Here is a 16,457-nt window from a genome sequence, read left to right as displayed (position 1 = left end):
TGATAAACTACGGAGCCTTTAGCGGCCTCAGGTTGAACTGGTCCAAATCCGTGCTCTTTCCGGTGAAAGGAATAGACTGCATACCGCCACTTGGCTCCCCATACCAAATCGAGCTCACACAGTTTCGATATCTAGGCATCCTAATCGCAAATAAGCAAGATAGCTACGTGTCTCAAAACCTACAGCCATTAGTTAAAAAATATGCGCAAGATGTAGTCCACTGGGAAGCACTGCCGCTAACACTATTAGGCAGAGCAGCACTCTTCAAGATGTTGGCCCTACCCCGGTTCTTATACATCCTCCAAAAAGCCCCTCTCCACATCCCCACTGCAGAGTTCCGTAAAATAGACAGAACAACACGTAAACTCTTGTGGGGAGGGAAACACCCGAGGATAGCGCTCAAAACTCTCCAACGCTCAGTCTGGGAGGGGGGAATAGGACTTCCGAATATCCAAATCTACTACTGGGCAAACCAAATGGTGACGGTAAACGACATACTACATGGTAACCCGAAACTTCCCCACATACAAGCCGAAATAGCTGCACCACACGACCAACACATAAGCACATTGGTTGGGACAATAAAGTCACCCCAGTCCAGCCCATCTGGAATAATGCCCACCTTACGGGTCTCGGTAAACTTCCCAAATGGCCCAACTGGGTAAAAGCCGGTATACAAACCATTCAGCAAATATATGTGAATAATCAAATAATACCGTTTGCCGAGATCTCGGCCACATATGGTCTTCCAGCAACCGAAAAATACCACTATGGACAACTACAACATGTACTCACCGAACAAAGGGTCCAATTGTCGGACATGCCGGAGTGTACGCCCATAGAAAGGAACATAGTCATAGACAGTGTGAAAAGCAAGGTCACATCCACCATGTATAATGCTATCTCCTCGTTTGCCACGAAAGAATTGTCGAGCCTGAAGATGAAATGGGAAAGAGACGTGGGCCCAATACTACCCGAAGAATGGATCTCGACCCTGATGTATCCCAGAGACACTGCAATCTCGGCTAGAATCAGGCTCATCCAGCTGAAAATACTCGACAGAATATATTATCCCCGAGTAGCATTGTACAACTGGGTTAAAACGTCCGACCCCAAATGCTTACGTTGTAAACAAAAGGAAGGAACCTTCTACCACATCCAATGGCAATGCACACGAATACAACACTTTTGGTGTAAATGTAGTGAAAGACTCTCAAGGGTCATGAGCCGACCAATCCCAACAGACCCCAAACTCCTTCTCCTGGGAATTGAAGATGAAGGGGACATGTCTTGCTTCGAAAAACTGCTACTCTCAACATCCACAGGAATAGCCAAAAGAAACATTGTGCAACTGTGGGGCTCAGAAACTACTCCACATTATGACCAATGGATATCAGATATAGACGCTATCATCCTAATGGAATGCCGAGTCTACCAAGCAAGAGGCTGCCCTGGCAAGGCAGATAAAATATGGGTGAAATGGGAACAAACGCTGCAAAGTACGTACAGACCGAACTAATGGGCTCCGGTGCACAACCCTGCCACCGCTCCAGAGTACAACATCACTACCTGCCATCACCCGAATGAGACTAGCAAGAAAGTGTCCATTTTGTATTTTTATGTATATATATATATATGCAGTAGCTGTTCACACTGCTCCACCATTTGTATGCAAAGTTATATGTTTGTGCATTGAATGTCTTGGTATCATAGGACGAAAATGCAATAAAAATGTCATACATTTTTTTTTTTAAATGCCATCTATGTGCACCTCGAATTGTTGCATCAGCTTCCCTATCCAGTTTAGAGCTGAACATACTCCATAGCACTATCCTCGGAAGCAAATTGTGTAGTACTTTCCACGTTGTTTTCTCTCTGTTCATATTGTTTCACGTCTGTGCTAATTGTTAGTTTTAACTCAAAGCCGAATTAATAAGTAAAATGATACATTGTAATAAAGATCAGCTACTGAGACACATTTCTATTATGTTTTCCAAACAGGTACATCCTGGCATTTCTTCGATTGTCATCGATTCCAGATACCAACTGATGGGTTTTTCAACCGGCAGCTGCAAATACATGTCAATAACTGGATATATTTGACTCTTCTTTGGGACGATCGCCAAGGGCCGATATGCCCTTACGCGGTACCAGCCATTAGGAGCAACATAACATCCTTTACTGTGGTCTAGCCCCAACTTGATGCACAAGACCTGCAATTCACTGTGCGACCAAAGCGCTTCTTTTACCCAAAACGAACACCTTGTGTACCCAAAAGGAACACCGCGTAACTCGCGATAAACATTTCCGGATCAAGAGCAAAGAAAAAAGATTCCAATTTGATTGAATATGGCAATAGCCGGATGTTCTCGGAGCGTTTATTGTGAAATAAAAGTACTTTACAAATTGTACAGCCTTGCTGTTTCCTTTTAAAGTACAGTTTTATATTCCGAATTGTGATGCGCTGTATTGTGAGACGATGTGTGTTGATTTCTGGGTTCTGCGTCACGTCATGTAGGTGATGACTGGGTGCGTTTGGCTACGCTGCCCAGTAATGTCACGGAGAAAGGCGGAGAATATCACTAGGTCTGGTGATGTCATGGGCAGGGGATTTGATTTAGTGCCGCCAGGCAGTCCACCCCGGGCGATGCAGCAACGGTTAAGATTATCACAAGATGGCCGCGCCCTGCTGCCTGATTTTGCATACGTACAAAAGAGGAAAACTACGGTAAGGTGCATTGGAAAGGTTTGTGCGATCGATCAACATATGCTTAAAAACACATGCACGAAAAGAGGAAAACTACGGTAAGGTGCATTGGAGAGGTTTGTGCGATCGATCAACGTATGCTTAAAAACACATGCACGGGACAATAATATTTCTGAGTGCACTATTCCTTTAATATCCAGAGGTTTGTAAGCGTGGACCCGGGATCGAACCTGTGGTGCTCCATGTCTTCTTGCTTCCAAGGAGAGTGGTTGCCCATGAGCTATGCTCCCAAGCGTCGGGTTTCTGCTTCTGAATAAATGTGCTTACTGGGAGACAGAGTCTACAACTATGACGCAATTAAATCAGAGTATTTTTGGGTGTATTGTTTAAACTCAAGAGTCTAACGAAATGCACATGTCACTTTACTGGGTTTGGAAACGAGTGGAAACATTATTGAAAGTTAATGAAATCCCAAAATAAGAAACTGCATAGACAGGACACATTTCAATCCAAATTTCATTTGATGAATTTTAACGATTGATTGTCTGATATTGTCATTTGCAGAGGAAATGTAGGCTATTTTTAGGCACGCAAAGGTTATATCATTTTAAGATCGACACGAAGATTTTTGTGGAGTTTTCATCTATTCGTTGTGTTTAGGCTAATGTGTTTATTCATACTGTATGAGGGTTGCGAGAATGTGTGTTTCTATTTGGTTTTTATTAAAGTTCTTTTGAACTATAAACAAAGATAATAAAAAAAATCGCCCCGTACTGAAAATGAAAAGTCGGCACGCATGCTACAGGGTAACTGAGAGATGAGATCGGAAATTAGAGCCATCGACTTCAAATCGCGGGTCCTGGTTCCAGACTAATTTATGGAGTGTCAGTCGGGTAAGGGCACAGGGATGTAGTCTAAGACGCTATGGGGTAGCTGTTGAGTCGAATGTCAGCTCCGCCACTGGGCCTAATAAACACTGGGGTCAGACTGCCATATGAATACTGACAATGTACAAAGAGCGAGGCACCGCACCAAGCAAGATGCAACACAACCGCCACCCAGTGGTCAAAAGTGAAATCACACTGAGAAGAAACGAGGCAGGGCAGCACAATGCATAATTAGGGTCAATTACTACCAAGCCACGGCTAGGAGGGGATGTGGAAGAGGAAACTGTAATTCTAGCAATCAAATAAGGCAAATAGTAAAAGCCAGAAGGGCAAAACATGTAGCAGTGGCATTACTCGTACGTTTTCCCAGTCTTTTAAAAAACATTCTGCCTAACGGTGAGATGTAAAAAGTCTCTGTGCCTGATTCATGGATTTTTTGCGCCGAAAAACGGGGCTTTGTGAGCCATTCTTCCCGCAAATCATCCCCGTTTTTCGGTGCAAAAAATTCATGAATCAGGCAGTCTGTGTGTCTATCCATGAATGCCTTCAAGGTGACAGGATACACCATGAAGTATGATTTTCCTTTGCAACCACTTTTGAAATCTAGATGACGTTTATCTGATCCACTGCATATTTACTCGTCATTCTCTAGCGCCATCCTAAGTTTTTCCTGCCTCCAGGTGACATTTTGCAGGTCCTTGCGTTCTTGGGAAGCAATGTCTATCGCAGGGTATCACATACTTGCCAACATGACCCGTTCCAATCCTTATCCAGTCCTGTTTTTTTCTTTGCAATCTGGGACTTGTAGTCCGAGATTTATTATGGGTAAAGTGGAACTACAAGTACCAGAATGCATAGAACAAAACAGAACTAGATAAGCACCCACAGAATGGAATTGGTCGTGTTGACAAGTATGGACTATCAGAGAAGTCTGACCAAGAAGGGTCTGGGGTGCTGGCCCTTAACAGGTTTAGTGGAGTGCATCCAATGGGCTCTCTCAATTGCAAGCCCATTGGATGCCTTCTCCAAACCTGTTAAGGGCCTGTCTAACCCCCCTTGTGCAGGCCAGTTACCTTAAGGTTACTATCCTGTTTGCAAATTCTTTTTTGGGCAGTCTCTAACTGGACCAAGACAGATGATACCTTACCCTCAAAGAAAGTACCCCAACAAACGGCTTCCTAAACTTACATCTGGCAATTATGGGGTTTTAGTTCAACAATGCTGTTGCCGGCCACCAATGGGTTAACTTGTTAGCCCCCGCCTTTGGAGAGGCAGAGTTTGTGACGGGGAATTGGGGAACGAGGGGAGTTCTGGGTAAGGCGCGAGAAGCGCCAGTTATTGTTACGGAGGTTGAAATAAAGACGTGTTGAGAAACCCCTCCGTGTGCGTGTCCTCCTTTTCAGGCCTTGCAGAAGGCAACACTGGCGATGAAGGCTGTCCGTGCGCACAGCGGAGTCCTCCTTTGGCAATCCGCCACATCCTCGCTCGGATGACCGCTGAGTCTCCTCTTACTCCTCCTCCTCCAGTACGAGTATCGGCAATCCGCCGCGTGCGCGTGGGCGTCTGCCTACACGCCGAGCTCCTCTCCTCCTCCATCGTCACGCCTGGTGCGGCGTGCCTGACAGCTGCACGAGCACTGGCAATTGCGCATTTGGTCCTGGCAGTCCACCAGATCCTCTCAAGCGACGCGTGCCGGTGATCCCACCCATGCCCTCCGGCTGCACTTGCCAGCCCTTTTCCTCCTAAGGGCCCATCAGAGTTTAAGTGGAAACCTTCTCCTCACAGCACCTGGGGCAGGCTCCCACCGCCCAGCAAAATGAGCAACTCTGTGTCCAATCCTGGATACCCCCACCTGGCCCATGAGACGAAACCAATACAGCTGCGGCTACCCCCGCCATTCACAATGGCGCCCCAAGCCACCAAAGGGCCGAGATGGACTGACTGGATGGAAGACTTTCAACACTATGTGAGGGGATCTGGTGATGGCAACTCCCCCAACATCAGAGACATCTTCCCCAATTTGGTGGGGGGAGAGATAAAGACAGTTGTGAAAACGATTCCCGCAGCTCAACAAAACACGTTTGTAAACCTGATTGGGGCTTTAGACAAACTCCTCATCATCGAAGTCAACCGCGACTACGAGCAGTATTTATTTAACAAATGCACCCAATTGCCACAAGAGACAGTCGACGAATTTATAACCCGTTTAAGAGTGAAGGGAGCAAACTGCCAGTTCGACGCATTTTCTCTAGAAGAGGTAATAAGGTTGAGGGTCATAGAAGGGTGCCTTTCCCCCGTACTCAAGAAACAGCTACTGAAAAAAAACCCTCACCATCCCAGAAGTCAGTGAGCTTGCTCGCATACATGAGAGGGTTGATGCCCAAGCCTCATCCATGGGCAACACAGGCAACCCCAAACAAGACACCATCGAACTCGTCGCAGCCATACAGCCCCTTCGTCAAGGCGACAGAGGGTTGCAACCATACAGAGCACAAGCGACGCAGGTTCCACACCAACAGAGACAATGCTACCGCTGTGGGATGTCCTTTCCACACTCTGGGTCATGCCCAGCCCTATCCCAGCGATGCACAAACTGCGGAAGAGAGGGACATTTTCACTCTGTATGCAGAGAAGGCATACCATTTCCTCCAATGCGCCCCCAAGCACCCACCAGGACGCCTCTCCGCTCGCCGTCCCCACAATATAATCAGCCCAGATACTACCAACAAGAAAAAAAGGACAGAGGCGATACGTCAGAGCCATTGACAAGTACCAAACACAGGGGTACCCACCACAACTAGACCAGGCAGACCAAACCAGATATTTCACGGATGAGTATGACTACCCACCGACAGAATATAGGCCTGAATCATTCTACCATGACGAGCAGGAAGCAGCATACAACACGCCATATGATCAGTACGACCAGGACGAGTACGTCAATCTCATACTTGACAATGAAGAGGCCAGGGAGGCCCCCAAAATCCCGATCAAAATGGGGAACTGCCAATTCCAATTCATGGTCGACTCAGGCGCTACTGTTAATATCATGGGCGAGCAGGACTACGCTAAAATACCGAACCCACTGACGCTCGAACCATCACACCCGAGAATTTTTCAATGGGGAGCTGCCACCCCCCTGCAGACAGTGGGGCGTTTCACACAACGTCTCCTCCTGAATGGTCAGCAAGTGGACACAACCATACACATCATCCTTTCACTTGCCAGGAGCCGATGCCTACTCAGCTATCATACGGCATCCCGCCTAGGGCTGATTGAGATACACGTGAAGGCGGAAGACACCATCATCGCAACCTCGAACAGACTGAATCCGAGAGACTCTGTCAGCTCTATAGCGTGCTACCAGTCACAGAACCTCATCACACAAGATGACATCACAAGAAAATTCCCCAACCTATGCACAGGCCTGGGTAAACTCAATGCCCCTCCCATCAGACCCCACATCGACCCCTCGGTGAGACCGGTGCCACACACCCCAGAAGAGTTGGGTTCCACATGCAAGCGACAGTGTCAGAAGCACTCCAACAAATGCTTTCTGATGGTATCATCGAACCGGCAACGGGGCCAACACCAAGGGTATCCCCTCTCGTGGTCGTGCCCAAGGAAGGAGGCAAGATCCGGTTGTGTGTGGACATGAGGGTAGCAAACACCGCCATCCAACGGGAGAGACATCCGGGTCCCTGCATTGAGGACATGATTGTGCAGCTAAACAATGCCCGGATGTTCTCCAAGCTCGACCAAATCCAAGGCTACCATCAGCTGGAGTTACATCCTGACTCCAGGCCCATCACAACGTTTGCGACGCACAACGGACTTTTCAGATACCGGAGACTGAATTTTGGTATCTCGTCCGCCGCAGAGATCTTCCAGGAAGCCATACGCCAGGTCATCAGACCCATAAGGGGCACTCTGAACTACAGTGACGACATCCTCGTTTTTGGGTCGTCAAAGGAGTCCCACGACAAAGCATTGCATGCCACATGTGCAGCGCTTCAGGAGGCAGGCCTCACACTCAACATCACCAAGTGCCGATTCAGCAAGACAAAACTAAAATTCTTTGGACACATCTTCTCCAGTGAAGGGATGATGCCAGATCCCGACAAGGTCGACACTATCACCAACCTCGGCTAACCACAGCAGGTCACAGATGTCCGTTCCTTCCTCGGCATGGCGGGATACTGTGCAAGGTACATACCCCATTATGCCTCCCTCACTGACCCGCTGAGAAAGCTATTGCAGAAGGACTCAACTTTTGAGTGGACCCCGCTTGCCGCCAGGCTTTTACCAGCATCAAACATGCCCTAACGGAAGCCCACCGCCTTGCATACTTCAACCCCTCATGGCAAACAGAGGTGGTGGTGGACGCGAGCCCAGTTGGTGTTGGCGCCATCTTAGCCCAAACCAGCGGCGCAGACATCAACCCCAGGCATGTAGTTGCTTATGCAAGCAGGGCATTGTCAACCCCAGAACTGGCCTATTTCCAGGCGGAGAAGGAGAGTTTGGCAGCGGTCTGGGCATGTGAGCATTTTCACAACTTCCTCATTGGGAAACGGTTCACCTTGATCACTGACCACCAGGCGCTGCTGTCGTTGTTCGGGAACCCACACACCAAGATGCCCCCAAGGATTGAGCGGTGGGGCATCCGCCTGCAGTAATACAACTATGACATTATCCATCGTCCCGGGGGTGACCTCAACCCCGCTGACTATCTGTCGCGACATCCAGTTGGATCCCCACTGACCCGGAAAGGTGATGTCGCCTATGTGCAGTACGTAGCATCCAACTCGTTACCACCGGCTTTATCCCTTGAGATGGTTGCCACCGCATCAGCTGCCGACCCTACGACAGCCCTCGCTATCAGCCTCACGTTGACCAATAAGTGGAAAGACCATCACAGAGCAATGTTGGCACATCCGGGAGTGAGCAGACAGGAGATCGAAAGACTGGCAAGGGTGCACAAGGAACTGGCTGTCAAGGACAACAATATTCTTCTCAGGGGGTGCAGGATCGTCATCCCTGCCACATTAAGGAGCGAGGTTGTCCGAACGGCCCATGAGGGACAAAGAGGCGCCGAAAACACCAAAAAACAGTTGAGGTGCCATGTCTGGTTCCCGATCTTAGATGCAGCAGTAGAGGAATGGGTGAAGAACTGTCATGCCTGCCAGTGCACGGCCCCGGCTGAAAACCCACCCCCACTACAGCATACGCAGATACCTGATCGCCCGTGAGAGCGAGTAGCCATGGATTTCTATGGGCCCACAGAAGCGGGCGAATATCTCCTGCTTCTAATAGACGAACATTCAAGATTCCTGATTGTCAAACTTGTTACCACCACAGCGTTTCCCAAGTAGCAGCGGCACTGGAGGAAGTATTCAGCGAGTGGGGAATCCCCAAAACAGTCCAATCTGACAATGGGACACCGTTCTGTGGCCACGAGTTCGGAGCACTGGCGAAGCATCTGGGTTTCACACACATGAAGATAACCCCCCGCCACCCGCAGGCAAACGGAATGGCAGAACACTTCATGGCGTCAATTAAAAAGACGATACAGAGGGCCATAGTCGAAGCAGTCAATCCCCACCAGGCACTGTGCCGACTCCTACGAGACTATAGAAACACACCCCATGAGGCCACGGACAAAACACCCGCCGAGCTAATGCTCCGCTACGAAGTGCGAACCCGCATACCACGCAACCTGTCAAGCGATGAACCACCGGACATGGACATACTCCAAAAGGATGCAGAAGCCAAAGAGAGAGCAAGACGAGACACTGACGCTCACCGCCATGCAGTGACAAAAGATTTCCACATAGGAGATTAAGTTTTCGTCCAACAGCCAAGTCCCATGAGGGTAACCGCAGTGAAAGGTACGATGGTGACAGCCTAAGATCAAAACAGAGCTGTCACCAGGAACTGTCAGCAATTCAGACACTACGTCAGGCGAGAGGGAGCAGAGCTACCTCAGAGACCGGTTTCCCCAGAACCGCGGGAGCCGCGAGACGACCTGTGGACTCCTCCGGTAGGAGACCCTGGAGGGACAAGCCATGAAGCAGGAACTCAGGAAATGTTAGGGCCAGTTGCCCAAGATGAGAGACCACGGCGAGCCATCAAGAAACCTATGAGGCTTGTTGAAGTGTGTTGAGTTGATGTTTGGACATATTGTTCGGGGGTGGTGTTGCCGGCCACCAATGGGTTAACTTGATAGCCCCTGCCTTTGGAGAGGCGGAGTTTATGACGGGGAGTTGGGGAACGAGGGGAGTTCTGGGTAAGGGGCGAGAAGCGCCAGTTATTGTTACAGAGGTTGAAATAAAGACATGTTGAGAAACCCCTCCGTGCGCGCGTCCTCCTTTTCAGGCCTTGCAGAAGGCAACAAATGTTATCTCTGAATTTGTCAATAGACTGTTGCAAATTCTCCATGGTGGACAGCAGCTCCCACATCTTCCTCTGCCTTAGTAAATATGAGGGGGTTTGCAAATAAGAGGGCTGAAGCCAGGCATTTAAGCTGCTGCAACGAATCAACTACAGTAGTTTCTAAGCACAAGAAAGTCCATGCAAAGCGGACTACTTTTCCCATCTGTCTGCATACCATGACTGGGAGGATAGCTCGGGGGCTACATGCCCGTCTGAAAGCAAGATGACACAGAGCAACACGGTTCGATCCCCCGGTCCGCGCTTAGAAACCTCTTAGAATTTGTATTTGTTTATTTTTTATATCACGCACCTAGCCCTGAGGCAATTAAGCAAGTTATAAATAACCTATCATATCATACCATCATGGCTTGGAACTACAGTAAGCCACTGTTGGTCCCAGTCACATCAGCCTCTAGTTTGATGATTGCTACGCACTTGGTCGCTTTAAGACCTAAATCAAAGATTGAAAGTCCACGATGGCTTCACCTTGGTGCAGACACCAATCAATGCAGCCATCTTTCAAGCTATGTGTCCAAAACAGGCCATCTCCAACTGAACACTCGAGGAAATTCGCTCAGCCTGGGTACAGTTTTTAAATGGAATGCTTACATTATGACAGGCCCTAACTGGTATGGCAACTATATTCCATTATGCAATTAATAAACCCTTTGCTTGTTTAAATGGAAACTGAGTTCTCAGTACTATGGGTCCTCAGGGAGGGGCATGTACTAACAAAACGCTGTTCATATCGCACAATCAAGTATGGTAATTCCCAAATCATTAGCATTAGGCTTTTAGGAGAGAGTGGGGAATGCGCCGTATGTGCAGGACACTGCAAGCGTGAAATGGATTTAAGAAGGGCAGTGCCACAGCTGTGGTTGGTCAATTTGGGGACAGGGGGTGTCGGGGGATTAACATGTAAACGATATTGATTTGATGTCGGGTAAAGGTAGGAGTGTAAGGCGACACACCGTTAGCAGATGAGCTGGTAGATGAGAGTCTAGCAATGGGCTCAAGGCAAGGCCTTCACAAAATCCCGGCAGGAACTCAGTGGGAAACCTGCCATGCACCGAGAGTCAGTCCCAGGGCACGATTGCAGGAGGGATGGAATGGAATGAAACATCCATGGTTATTAACTCATGTAGTATATTTTATAATCGTACAATTACCTTCCAGTCCTGGGAGGTAATTATAACTAACAATGCTGCCATGTGCATGCTTCTTTCAAAGGCAATGGAATAAACAGCTTCTTCATTAACAAAATGGATCAAATCAGAGGTCACATCGATGTCTCAAAACCAGGCAGAGCCCTGCTAGCCGCCCCTTCCCCCACCTGCCAGCCTCCCCAGACACTGTCCTCCGGGACAGACTTCACCCGCCTCTCGCCTAAGGATCTCTCAAATACACTTACTTCATTCAAACCCACTGCTGACACGGATGACTTCCTCTCAGCATCGCTCATTAAACAACTCATTGGCCCAGCACTTCACGCACTCCTCAGTATTGTGAATGCCTCCCTTAGTGAAGGTGCATTCCCAGACATGTTGAAGACAGGTCTCATACAACCCCTTCTCTTCTCAAAAGACAGTGGCTTGACCCAGAGGACTTGGCCAACTACAGACCCATAACGTGCCTCCTGTTCATCAGGAAGCTTATCAGGAAATTAGTTGTGACCCAAACACTTGCCAAAATTTACTAGCTTGACCTCCTCCATGATTACCAGTCTGGCTTCTGCCCCAAATGCAGAACTGCGACTTCAACCATCTAAGTGGAGAATGATGTGCTCAGAATCGCTGTCACTGGGGACTTGTGTCTCCTAGTCCTCTTAGACACTCAACTGCCTTCGACACAGTTGATCACCAAATACTCCTCTCCTTCCTCACCGACAAGATGGGCTTCTCTGGAAATGTCCTAAAATGGTTTGCATCCTACTTATCCGGTAGGCACCAGGTCGTAAAGATGGGTTTATTCAGGTCCAAACGACTCCCAGTCATGTGTGGGGTCCCCAAATGGACTATTCTCTCCCCAATCTTCTTCAATCTATTCATGAAACCCTTGGAAACTCTCCTAAATGGTCCCAATTTATCCATCCATCAGTACGCTGATGGCACTCAGCTGTACCTTCAGATTAGGGGCCCCAAGGAGATTGCTTGCCTCCACAAATGCCTGGCTACTATCCAAACATAGATGTCAATTGTTTATCTTAAACTGAACCCGACCAAAACCGAATTTGTCCTCATCGGTCCCCCTGCCAAACAACAACTTGTGCAACAATGGCTGAATGACATGTGTCTGGAAGGATTCACCCCTCAGCTGTCAATCTCAGCCAACTCCCTGGTCTTCTTTGTTGACAATAGCCTTTCCTTCCAAAAGCACATAGACAGAAAGGCACAACCTCTATGGCTACAGATCCACACACACTGCAAAATCAAATCCTTCATTCCGCTGAGGGAATTCCATACGGTCAACCAAGAGCTCATCTCACACATCGGCAATGCCCTTTTTTCTGGGCTTACAGCCACACACCTGGACCCCCCTAAAAGCAGCACACCACGCTGCAGCCCACCTCATTACAGGTGCCTGCAAATTCGACTGTATCTCTCCAACACTGTGCACACTTCACTAGCTCCCCCTCCCCGCCACGATCATATTCAAATCTGACTGTATCACCTACAATGCAGTCTCAAACGGAATACCAACATGCTTGCCGGCTGAGCTCCACACCTCATGTAGCAAAACAATCTAAAGGTTGGAGTCAAAGCTAGCCCACAAAGAACACTGGCAAGCAGTACTTCTCTTGCCACATCCCGACCACCACCTGGAACTCATTCCGGTAGAGGGTCGAAAGGCCCATTCAAAGTTCAGATCCGAAAAATGCTAAAACGTGGCTCTTTGAACAATACCTGCTGGACGAATACAAATCTCTCTCTCCCTCCACAAACTGTACTGCATTACAGTATAAAATGCCAAGCCCAGTTCTGGAGCAATCCTGTTGTAAAGTACTCTGCTGCTCTTGAGCCATGTTCACACCATAAGCAATAACATTTAAAAAAGAAAGAATGCGCGCACAGGAACTAATGGAAACCCGAACAAGTCAAGCAATATCAACTATCAATTTAAGTGTACATGCTGGGATGCGGGTCTGGGAAATTTTAGACTAAAAGCATCTCCCACAAGGTGGCAAAACACATACTTTCTATCCTGGACTTCTACAGACGAAAACATCTAACCTGAACATGAATGGACACTTTATCTGCATTACCTTATGGGAACCATAGAGTGTTTCTGCGGAACAGGATATAGATCTCTGGCAGTTAAGAAAGCAGATGTACTGGCCCTGAGTGGCAAAGATCCTGGCAGACGGTATCATCTTCCAGTAAAGACTCGACCCACAGGAACCCTGTTTTTTGTGTTGGTTCTCCCTGTGTTTTTGTCGCGCCCGAATGCAAGTGGCATGTTTCGGCGCGTAAGAAATAAATTAATGAAAACTAAGGTGACAAACCCTAGCAGAGATTTTGCAGAGACTAGCCAAGAAGCATTTTCCAAATTGCACGTCAGCTGCGCTTGCGAGCCCAAGCACTTCCTATAGCACTGACTCAGGAAGTACATTATGCGATCAGGCGTGGTCCCAATTTAAGGGGTGAGTACAGGGCTGTCCATGGCTCTGCCCGTGCCCACTGCTCTTTCACTTGCCCTTCAAGCAAGCTCGAATTAATTTCAACAAAACACCACCACTTGGTGATCCCAAAACATAACCATGCTGATATTTGAACTGAAACAGGAGAATCAGCACTTGGCCATTGCCCTCCTGGTTCCTCGTGTAGCCTTCAGTCACACTGCTCTGTTTAATATCAGCAACTGTTCTCATGGGCTAGTGACCCTGAGCTATTGTGAAGAAGGAGAGGCGACACGCCAGCTCACCATCGCACCCAACCACAACGCGAATGCCACACTCACACTAGCCCCATAGGCACACTAAAATGATTCGGGAAACTAAAAAATCGCCTTGAAAAACAGCTGTACAAAATGATCACGGTTCGTAGAAACAAATGTCAATTTGATATTAGGTGCGACAATTATGTCACTTAAAAAGGTGAGTCCGTAATAAGAGGTTTTGGCACATGTCTGCGATCACCACTACACTTATTTCCGAATTTAGCATCAACCTCTAATATTAAGGTTCTACGTTTGTGGTGGAACCGGGTTCTGAGCAAATCTTTAAAATGGATCCACTCCTAGGAAAATGGAGGGGCGTTATCAACCTGAAAGAAGGGTATCCACCAGAGGTCCCCAGTAAACCAGCATCCCAACGTGGGCCTTCTTGACTGTGTAAATGTCAGACAGCAACAGGACTGAGTCCTGTAAGACTGGAGAACCTCTGTGGCGAGAAAACCATACCTCAAACATTCAAAGGCAGTTTTTCTCAGTTCTTCTGAAGGGAATGTCGGAAAAGGTGAATTTCAGGGCTCCAGCTTTTCTTGCGGTTTCTTTCTTCTGCTTTCATTTCAAAGGCTGTAGGAGTGCAGCAAAAACACACGCTTTTTCTGAAAGCTGCATACAGAGGAGCTCTGAGCTGGGAGTTCAAGCCTGCCAGTAAATAACCCATAGGACTAGCCAGATCAATCCTCAACTTGACATTCCTAAAAAAAATGTTTTTTTTAATTAAAATGTTTTATTTTTACCATTACACATCTCACTACTAATCTGCCACCATATGGACAAGCCCACGACATCCCTAACATTCCACAATGTGCAAAAGAGTGGACTGTTTAAGGAGCTGAAGTGACATTTAGTGTTCATGGCACTGGACGTACATCAGATGCCAAGACTCCTTCAGCATTTATAAAAGACTGACAAATAACGAATACTAACAGTAGTTTCTAAAACTGGTTATTGGCCATCCTTCGGCATCTGCCTCCATTTCCACAGCTCTTGGCAAATGTGTGCGTCCTCTGCCCTGAAGCAATTCTTAACATAGTTCTGAAACTTGGACTCCACTTTTGGAAGCGCAACACCCTTTTCTGCACTTGCCAACATTTTTGCCTTTGTTCGGTTCGGAGGAGAGGATGATGACCGTGAACACCAATTGTCTCTAAGAACAGACAGTTTAGGTAGTGGGGCCTAAGACGAACTCAACATAGTTGAAGCTGAAGATATGAGCTACTGATGGAAAACCAATCAAGATCATATTGGCATCCTTGAAGCCGTCTGTACAGCCAATGTTGGGTGGTTTTGAGATTACTCCACCAGTAACTTTGAGATTAAAATCTGGTTCTGCACCTATATACATCAGTGGACAACATCTAGTAGCTTTGGATGAAAACCTTGAGTCTGAAGAGGAAGGAGAAGATGATGATAGTAACACAAAGGTTCTTGGGAAGAGAGCAGCTTCTGGACTACAGGCTAAAGTTCCACAGAAGAAAAGCAAAGCTGGCAGTGGAGGAAGATGATGAGGATGAGGAAAATGATGATGATGATGAAAAGGACGATGAGGAGGATGAAGAAGAAAGCCCAGTAAAAAACCTGTCCAAAATGTGAAAACTAAAGCCAGAATGGGAAAGTTTCAAAACCATCCACTCCTCTTACTAAACAAAAGACGCCAGAGAAAAATGCATTGGAAAAAAAACCTCGACATCCCTGACCCCGGGTTGGCCTGCGTTCTTCAGCCAGAGAAGCCCAGAGGCAGTCTCAGTGGTATCTTCAGGCCAAGATTCAGCTCCTCTGGACTGCAGCAGTCCAGGCAGCATGGATTGTGGCCAGCTGCAGGTGTGACACGCGGTCCCTGCTCTATCTGAGGCGAACGCCCACAGTTGTCTCTCTTTCCTTCAGCAGTCCTGGCAAAGGTGGCACGGAAAACATTGAGGGCTGAGAGACCAGTCCAGGTGTGAATGCAGATGGCATTAGGACCGTAGATCAGCTTGCAGGGAGGAAGCCAAGATTCAAGGGCAGGCGAGATTCCTTGCCGCAGGCAGATCCATTGAGTTGCCAAAGACATCCACCAGGGACAGTCCGAATAATGCACGCTTTATCACACCTCTTCTGGATGTTTAAGGTAACCTCTGGGGATCCAGAGAGGCTGCCTCACTGTTGCCCACCCGCCCCTTTTACATCTGGAAACATGGTACATTCCTCCCATCTCCTGAAAGTCAATGTTACACTGATCAGAAAGGAGGGTTCCCTGGGTCCACACTGAGTGAAAGCCCCCAATCATGGCAGAGCTGTTGACTTTGGATCCCAGTGAGCTATCGATTACCCTCCCATCCCTATATCATAAAGAACATTCGGGAAATATTCCTATCCATTCACGTGGAGCTCTTCAAAACGATTCCGGGGAAGAGGAATGACATGACTGGTAGAAACAGAGAAGATACCGCATGCATTATTAATGTTGAACACAAAAGGAAAGCCATAAATATAACTGCTTCCCAGCT

General features: G+C 47.8%; 1 pseudogene; it reads left to right on the top strand.

The window, feature by feature from the left end:
* The first annotated feature begins 7,782 nt into the window (after positions 1-7,782).
* LOC138505038 (nucleophosmin pseudogene) lies at positions 7,783-15,667 on the top strand (annotated as a pseudogene).
* Positions 15,668-16,457: the final 790 nt, after the last annotated feature.

The sequence above is a fragment of the Ambystoma mexicanum genome, chromosome 11 (assembly GCF_040938575.1).
Source record: "Ambystoma mexicanum isolate Mex_15411 chromosome 11, UKY_AmexF1_1, whole genome shotgun sequence".
NCBI lineage: Eukaryota > Metazoa > Chordata > Amphibia > Caudata > Ambystomatidae > Ambystoma > Ambystoma mexicanum.
This window is presented reverse-complemented; position numbering and strand designations above follow the sequence as displayed.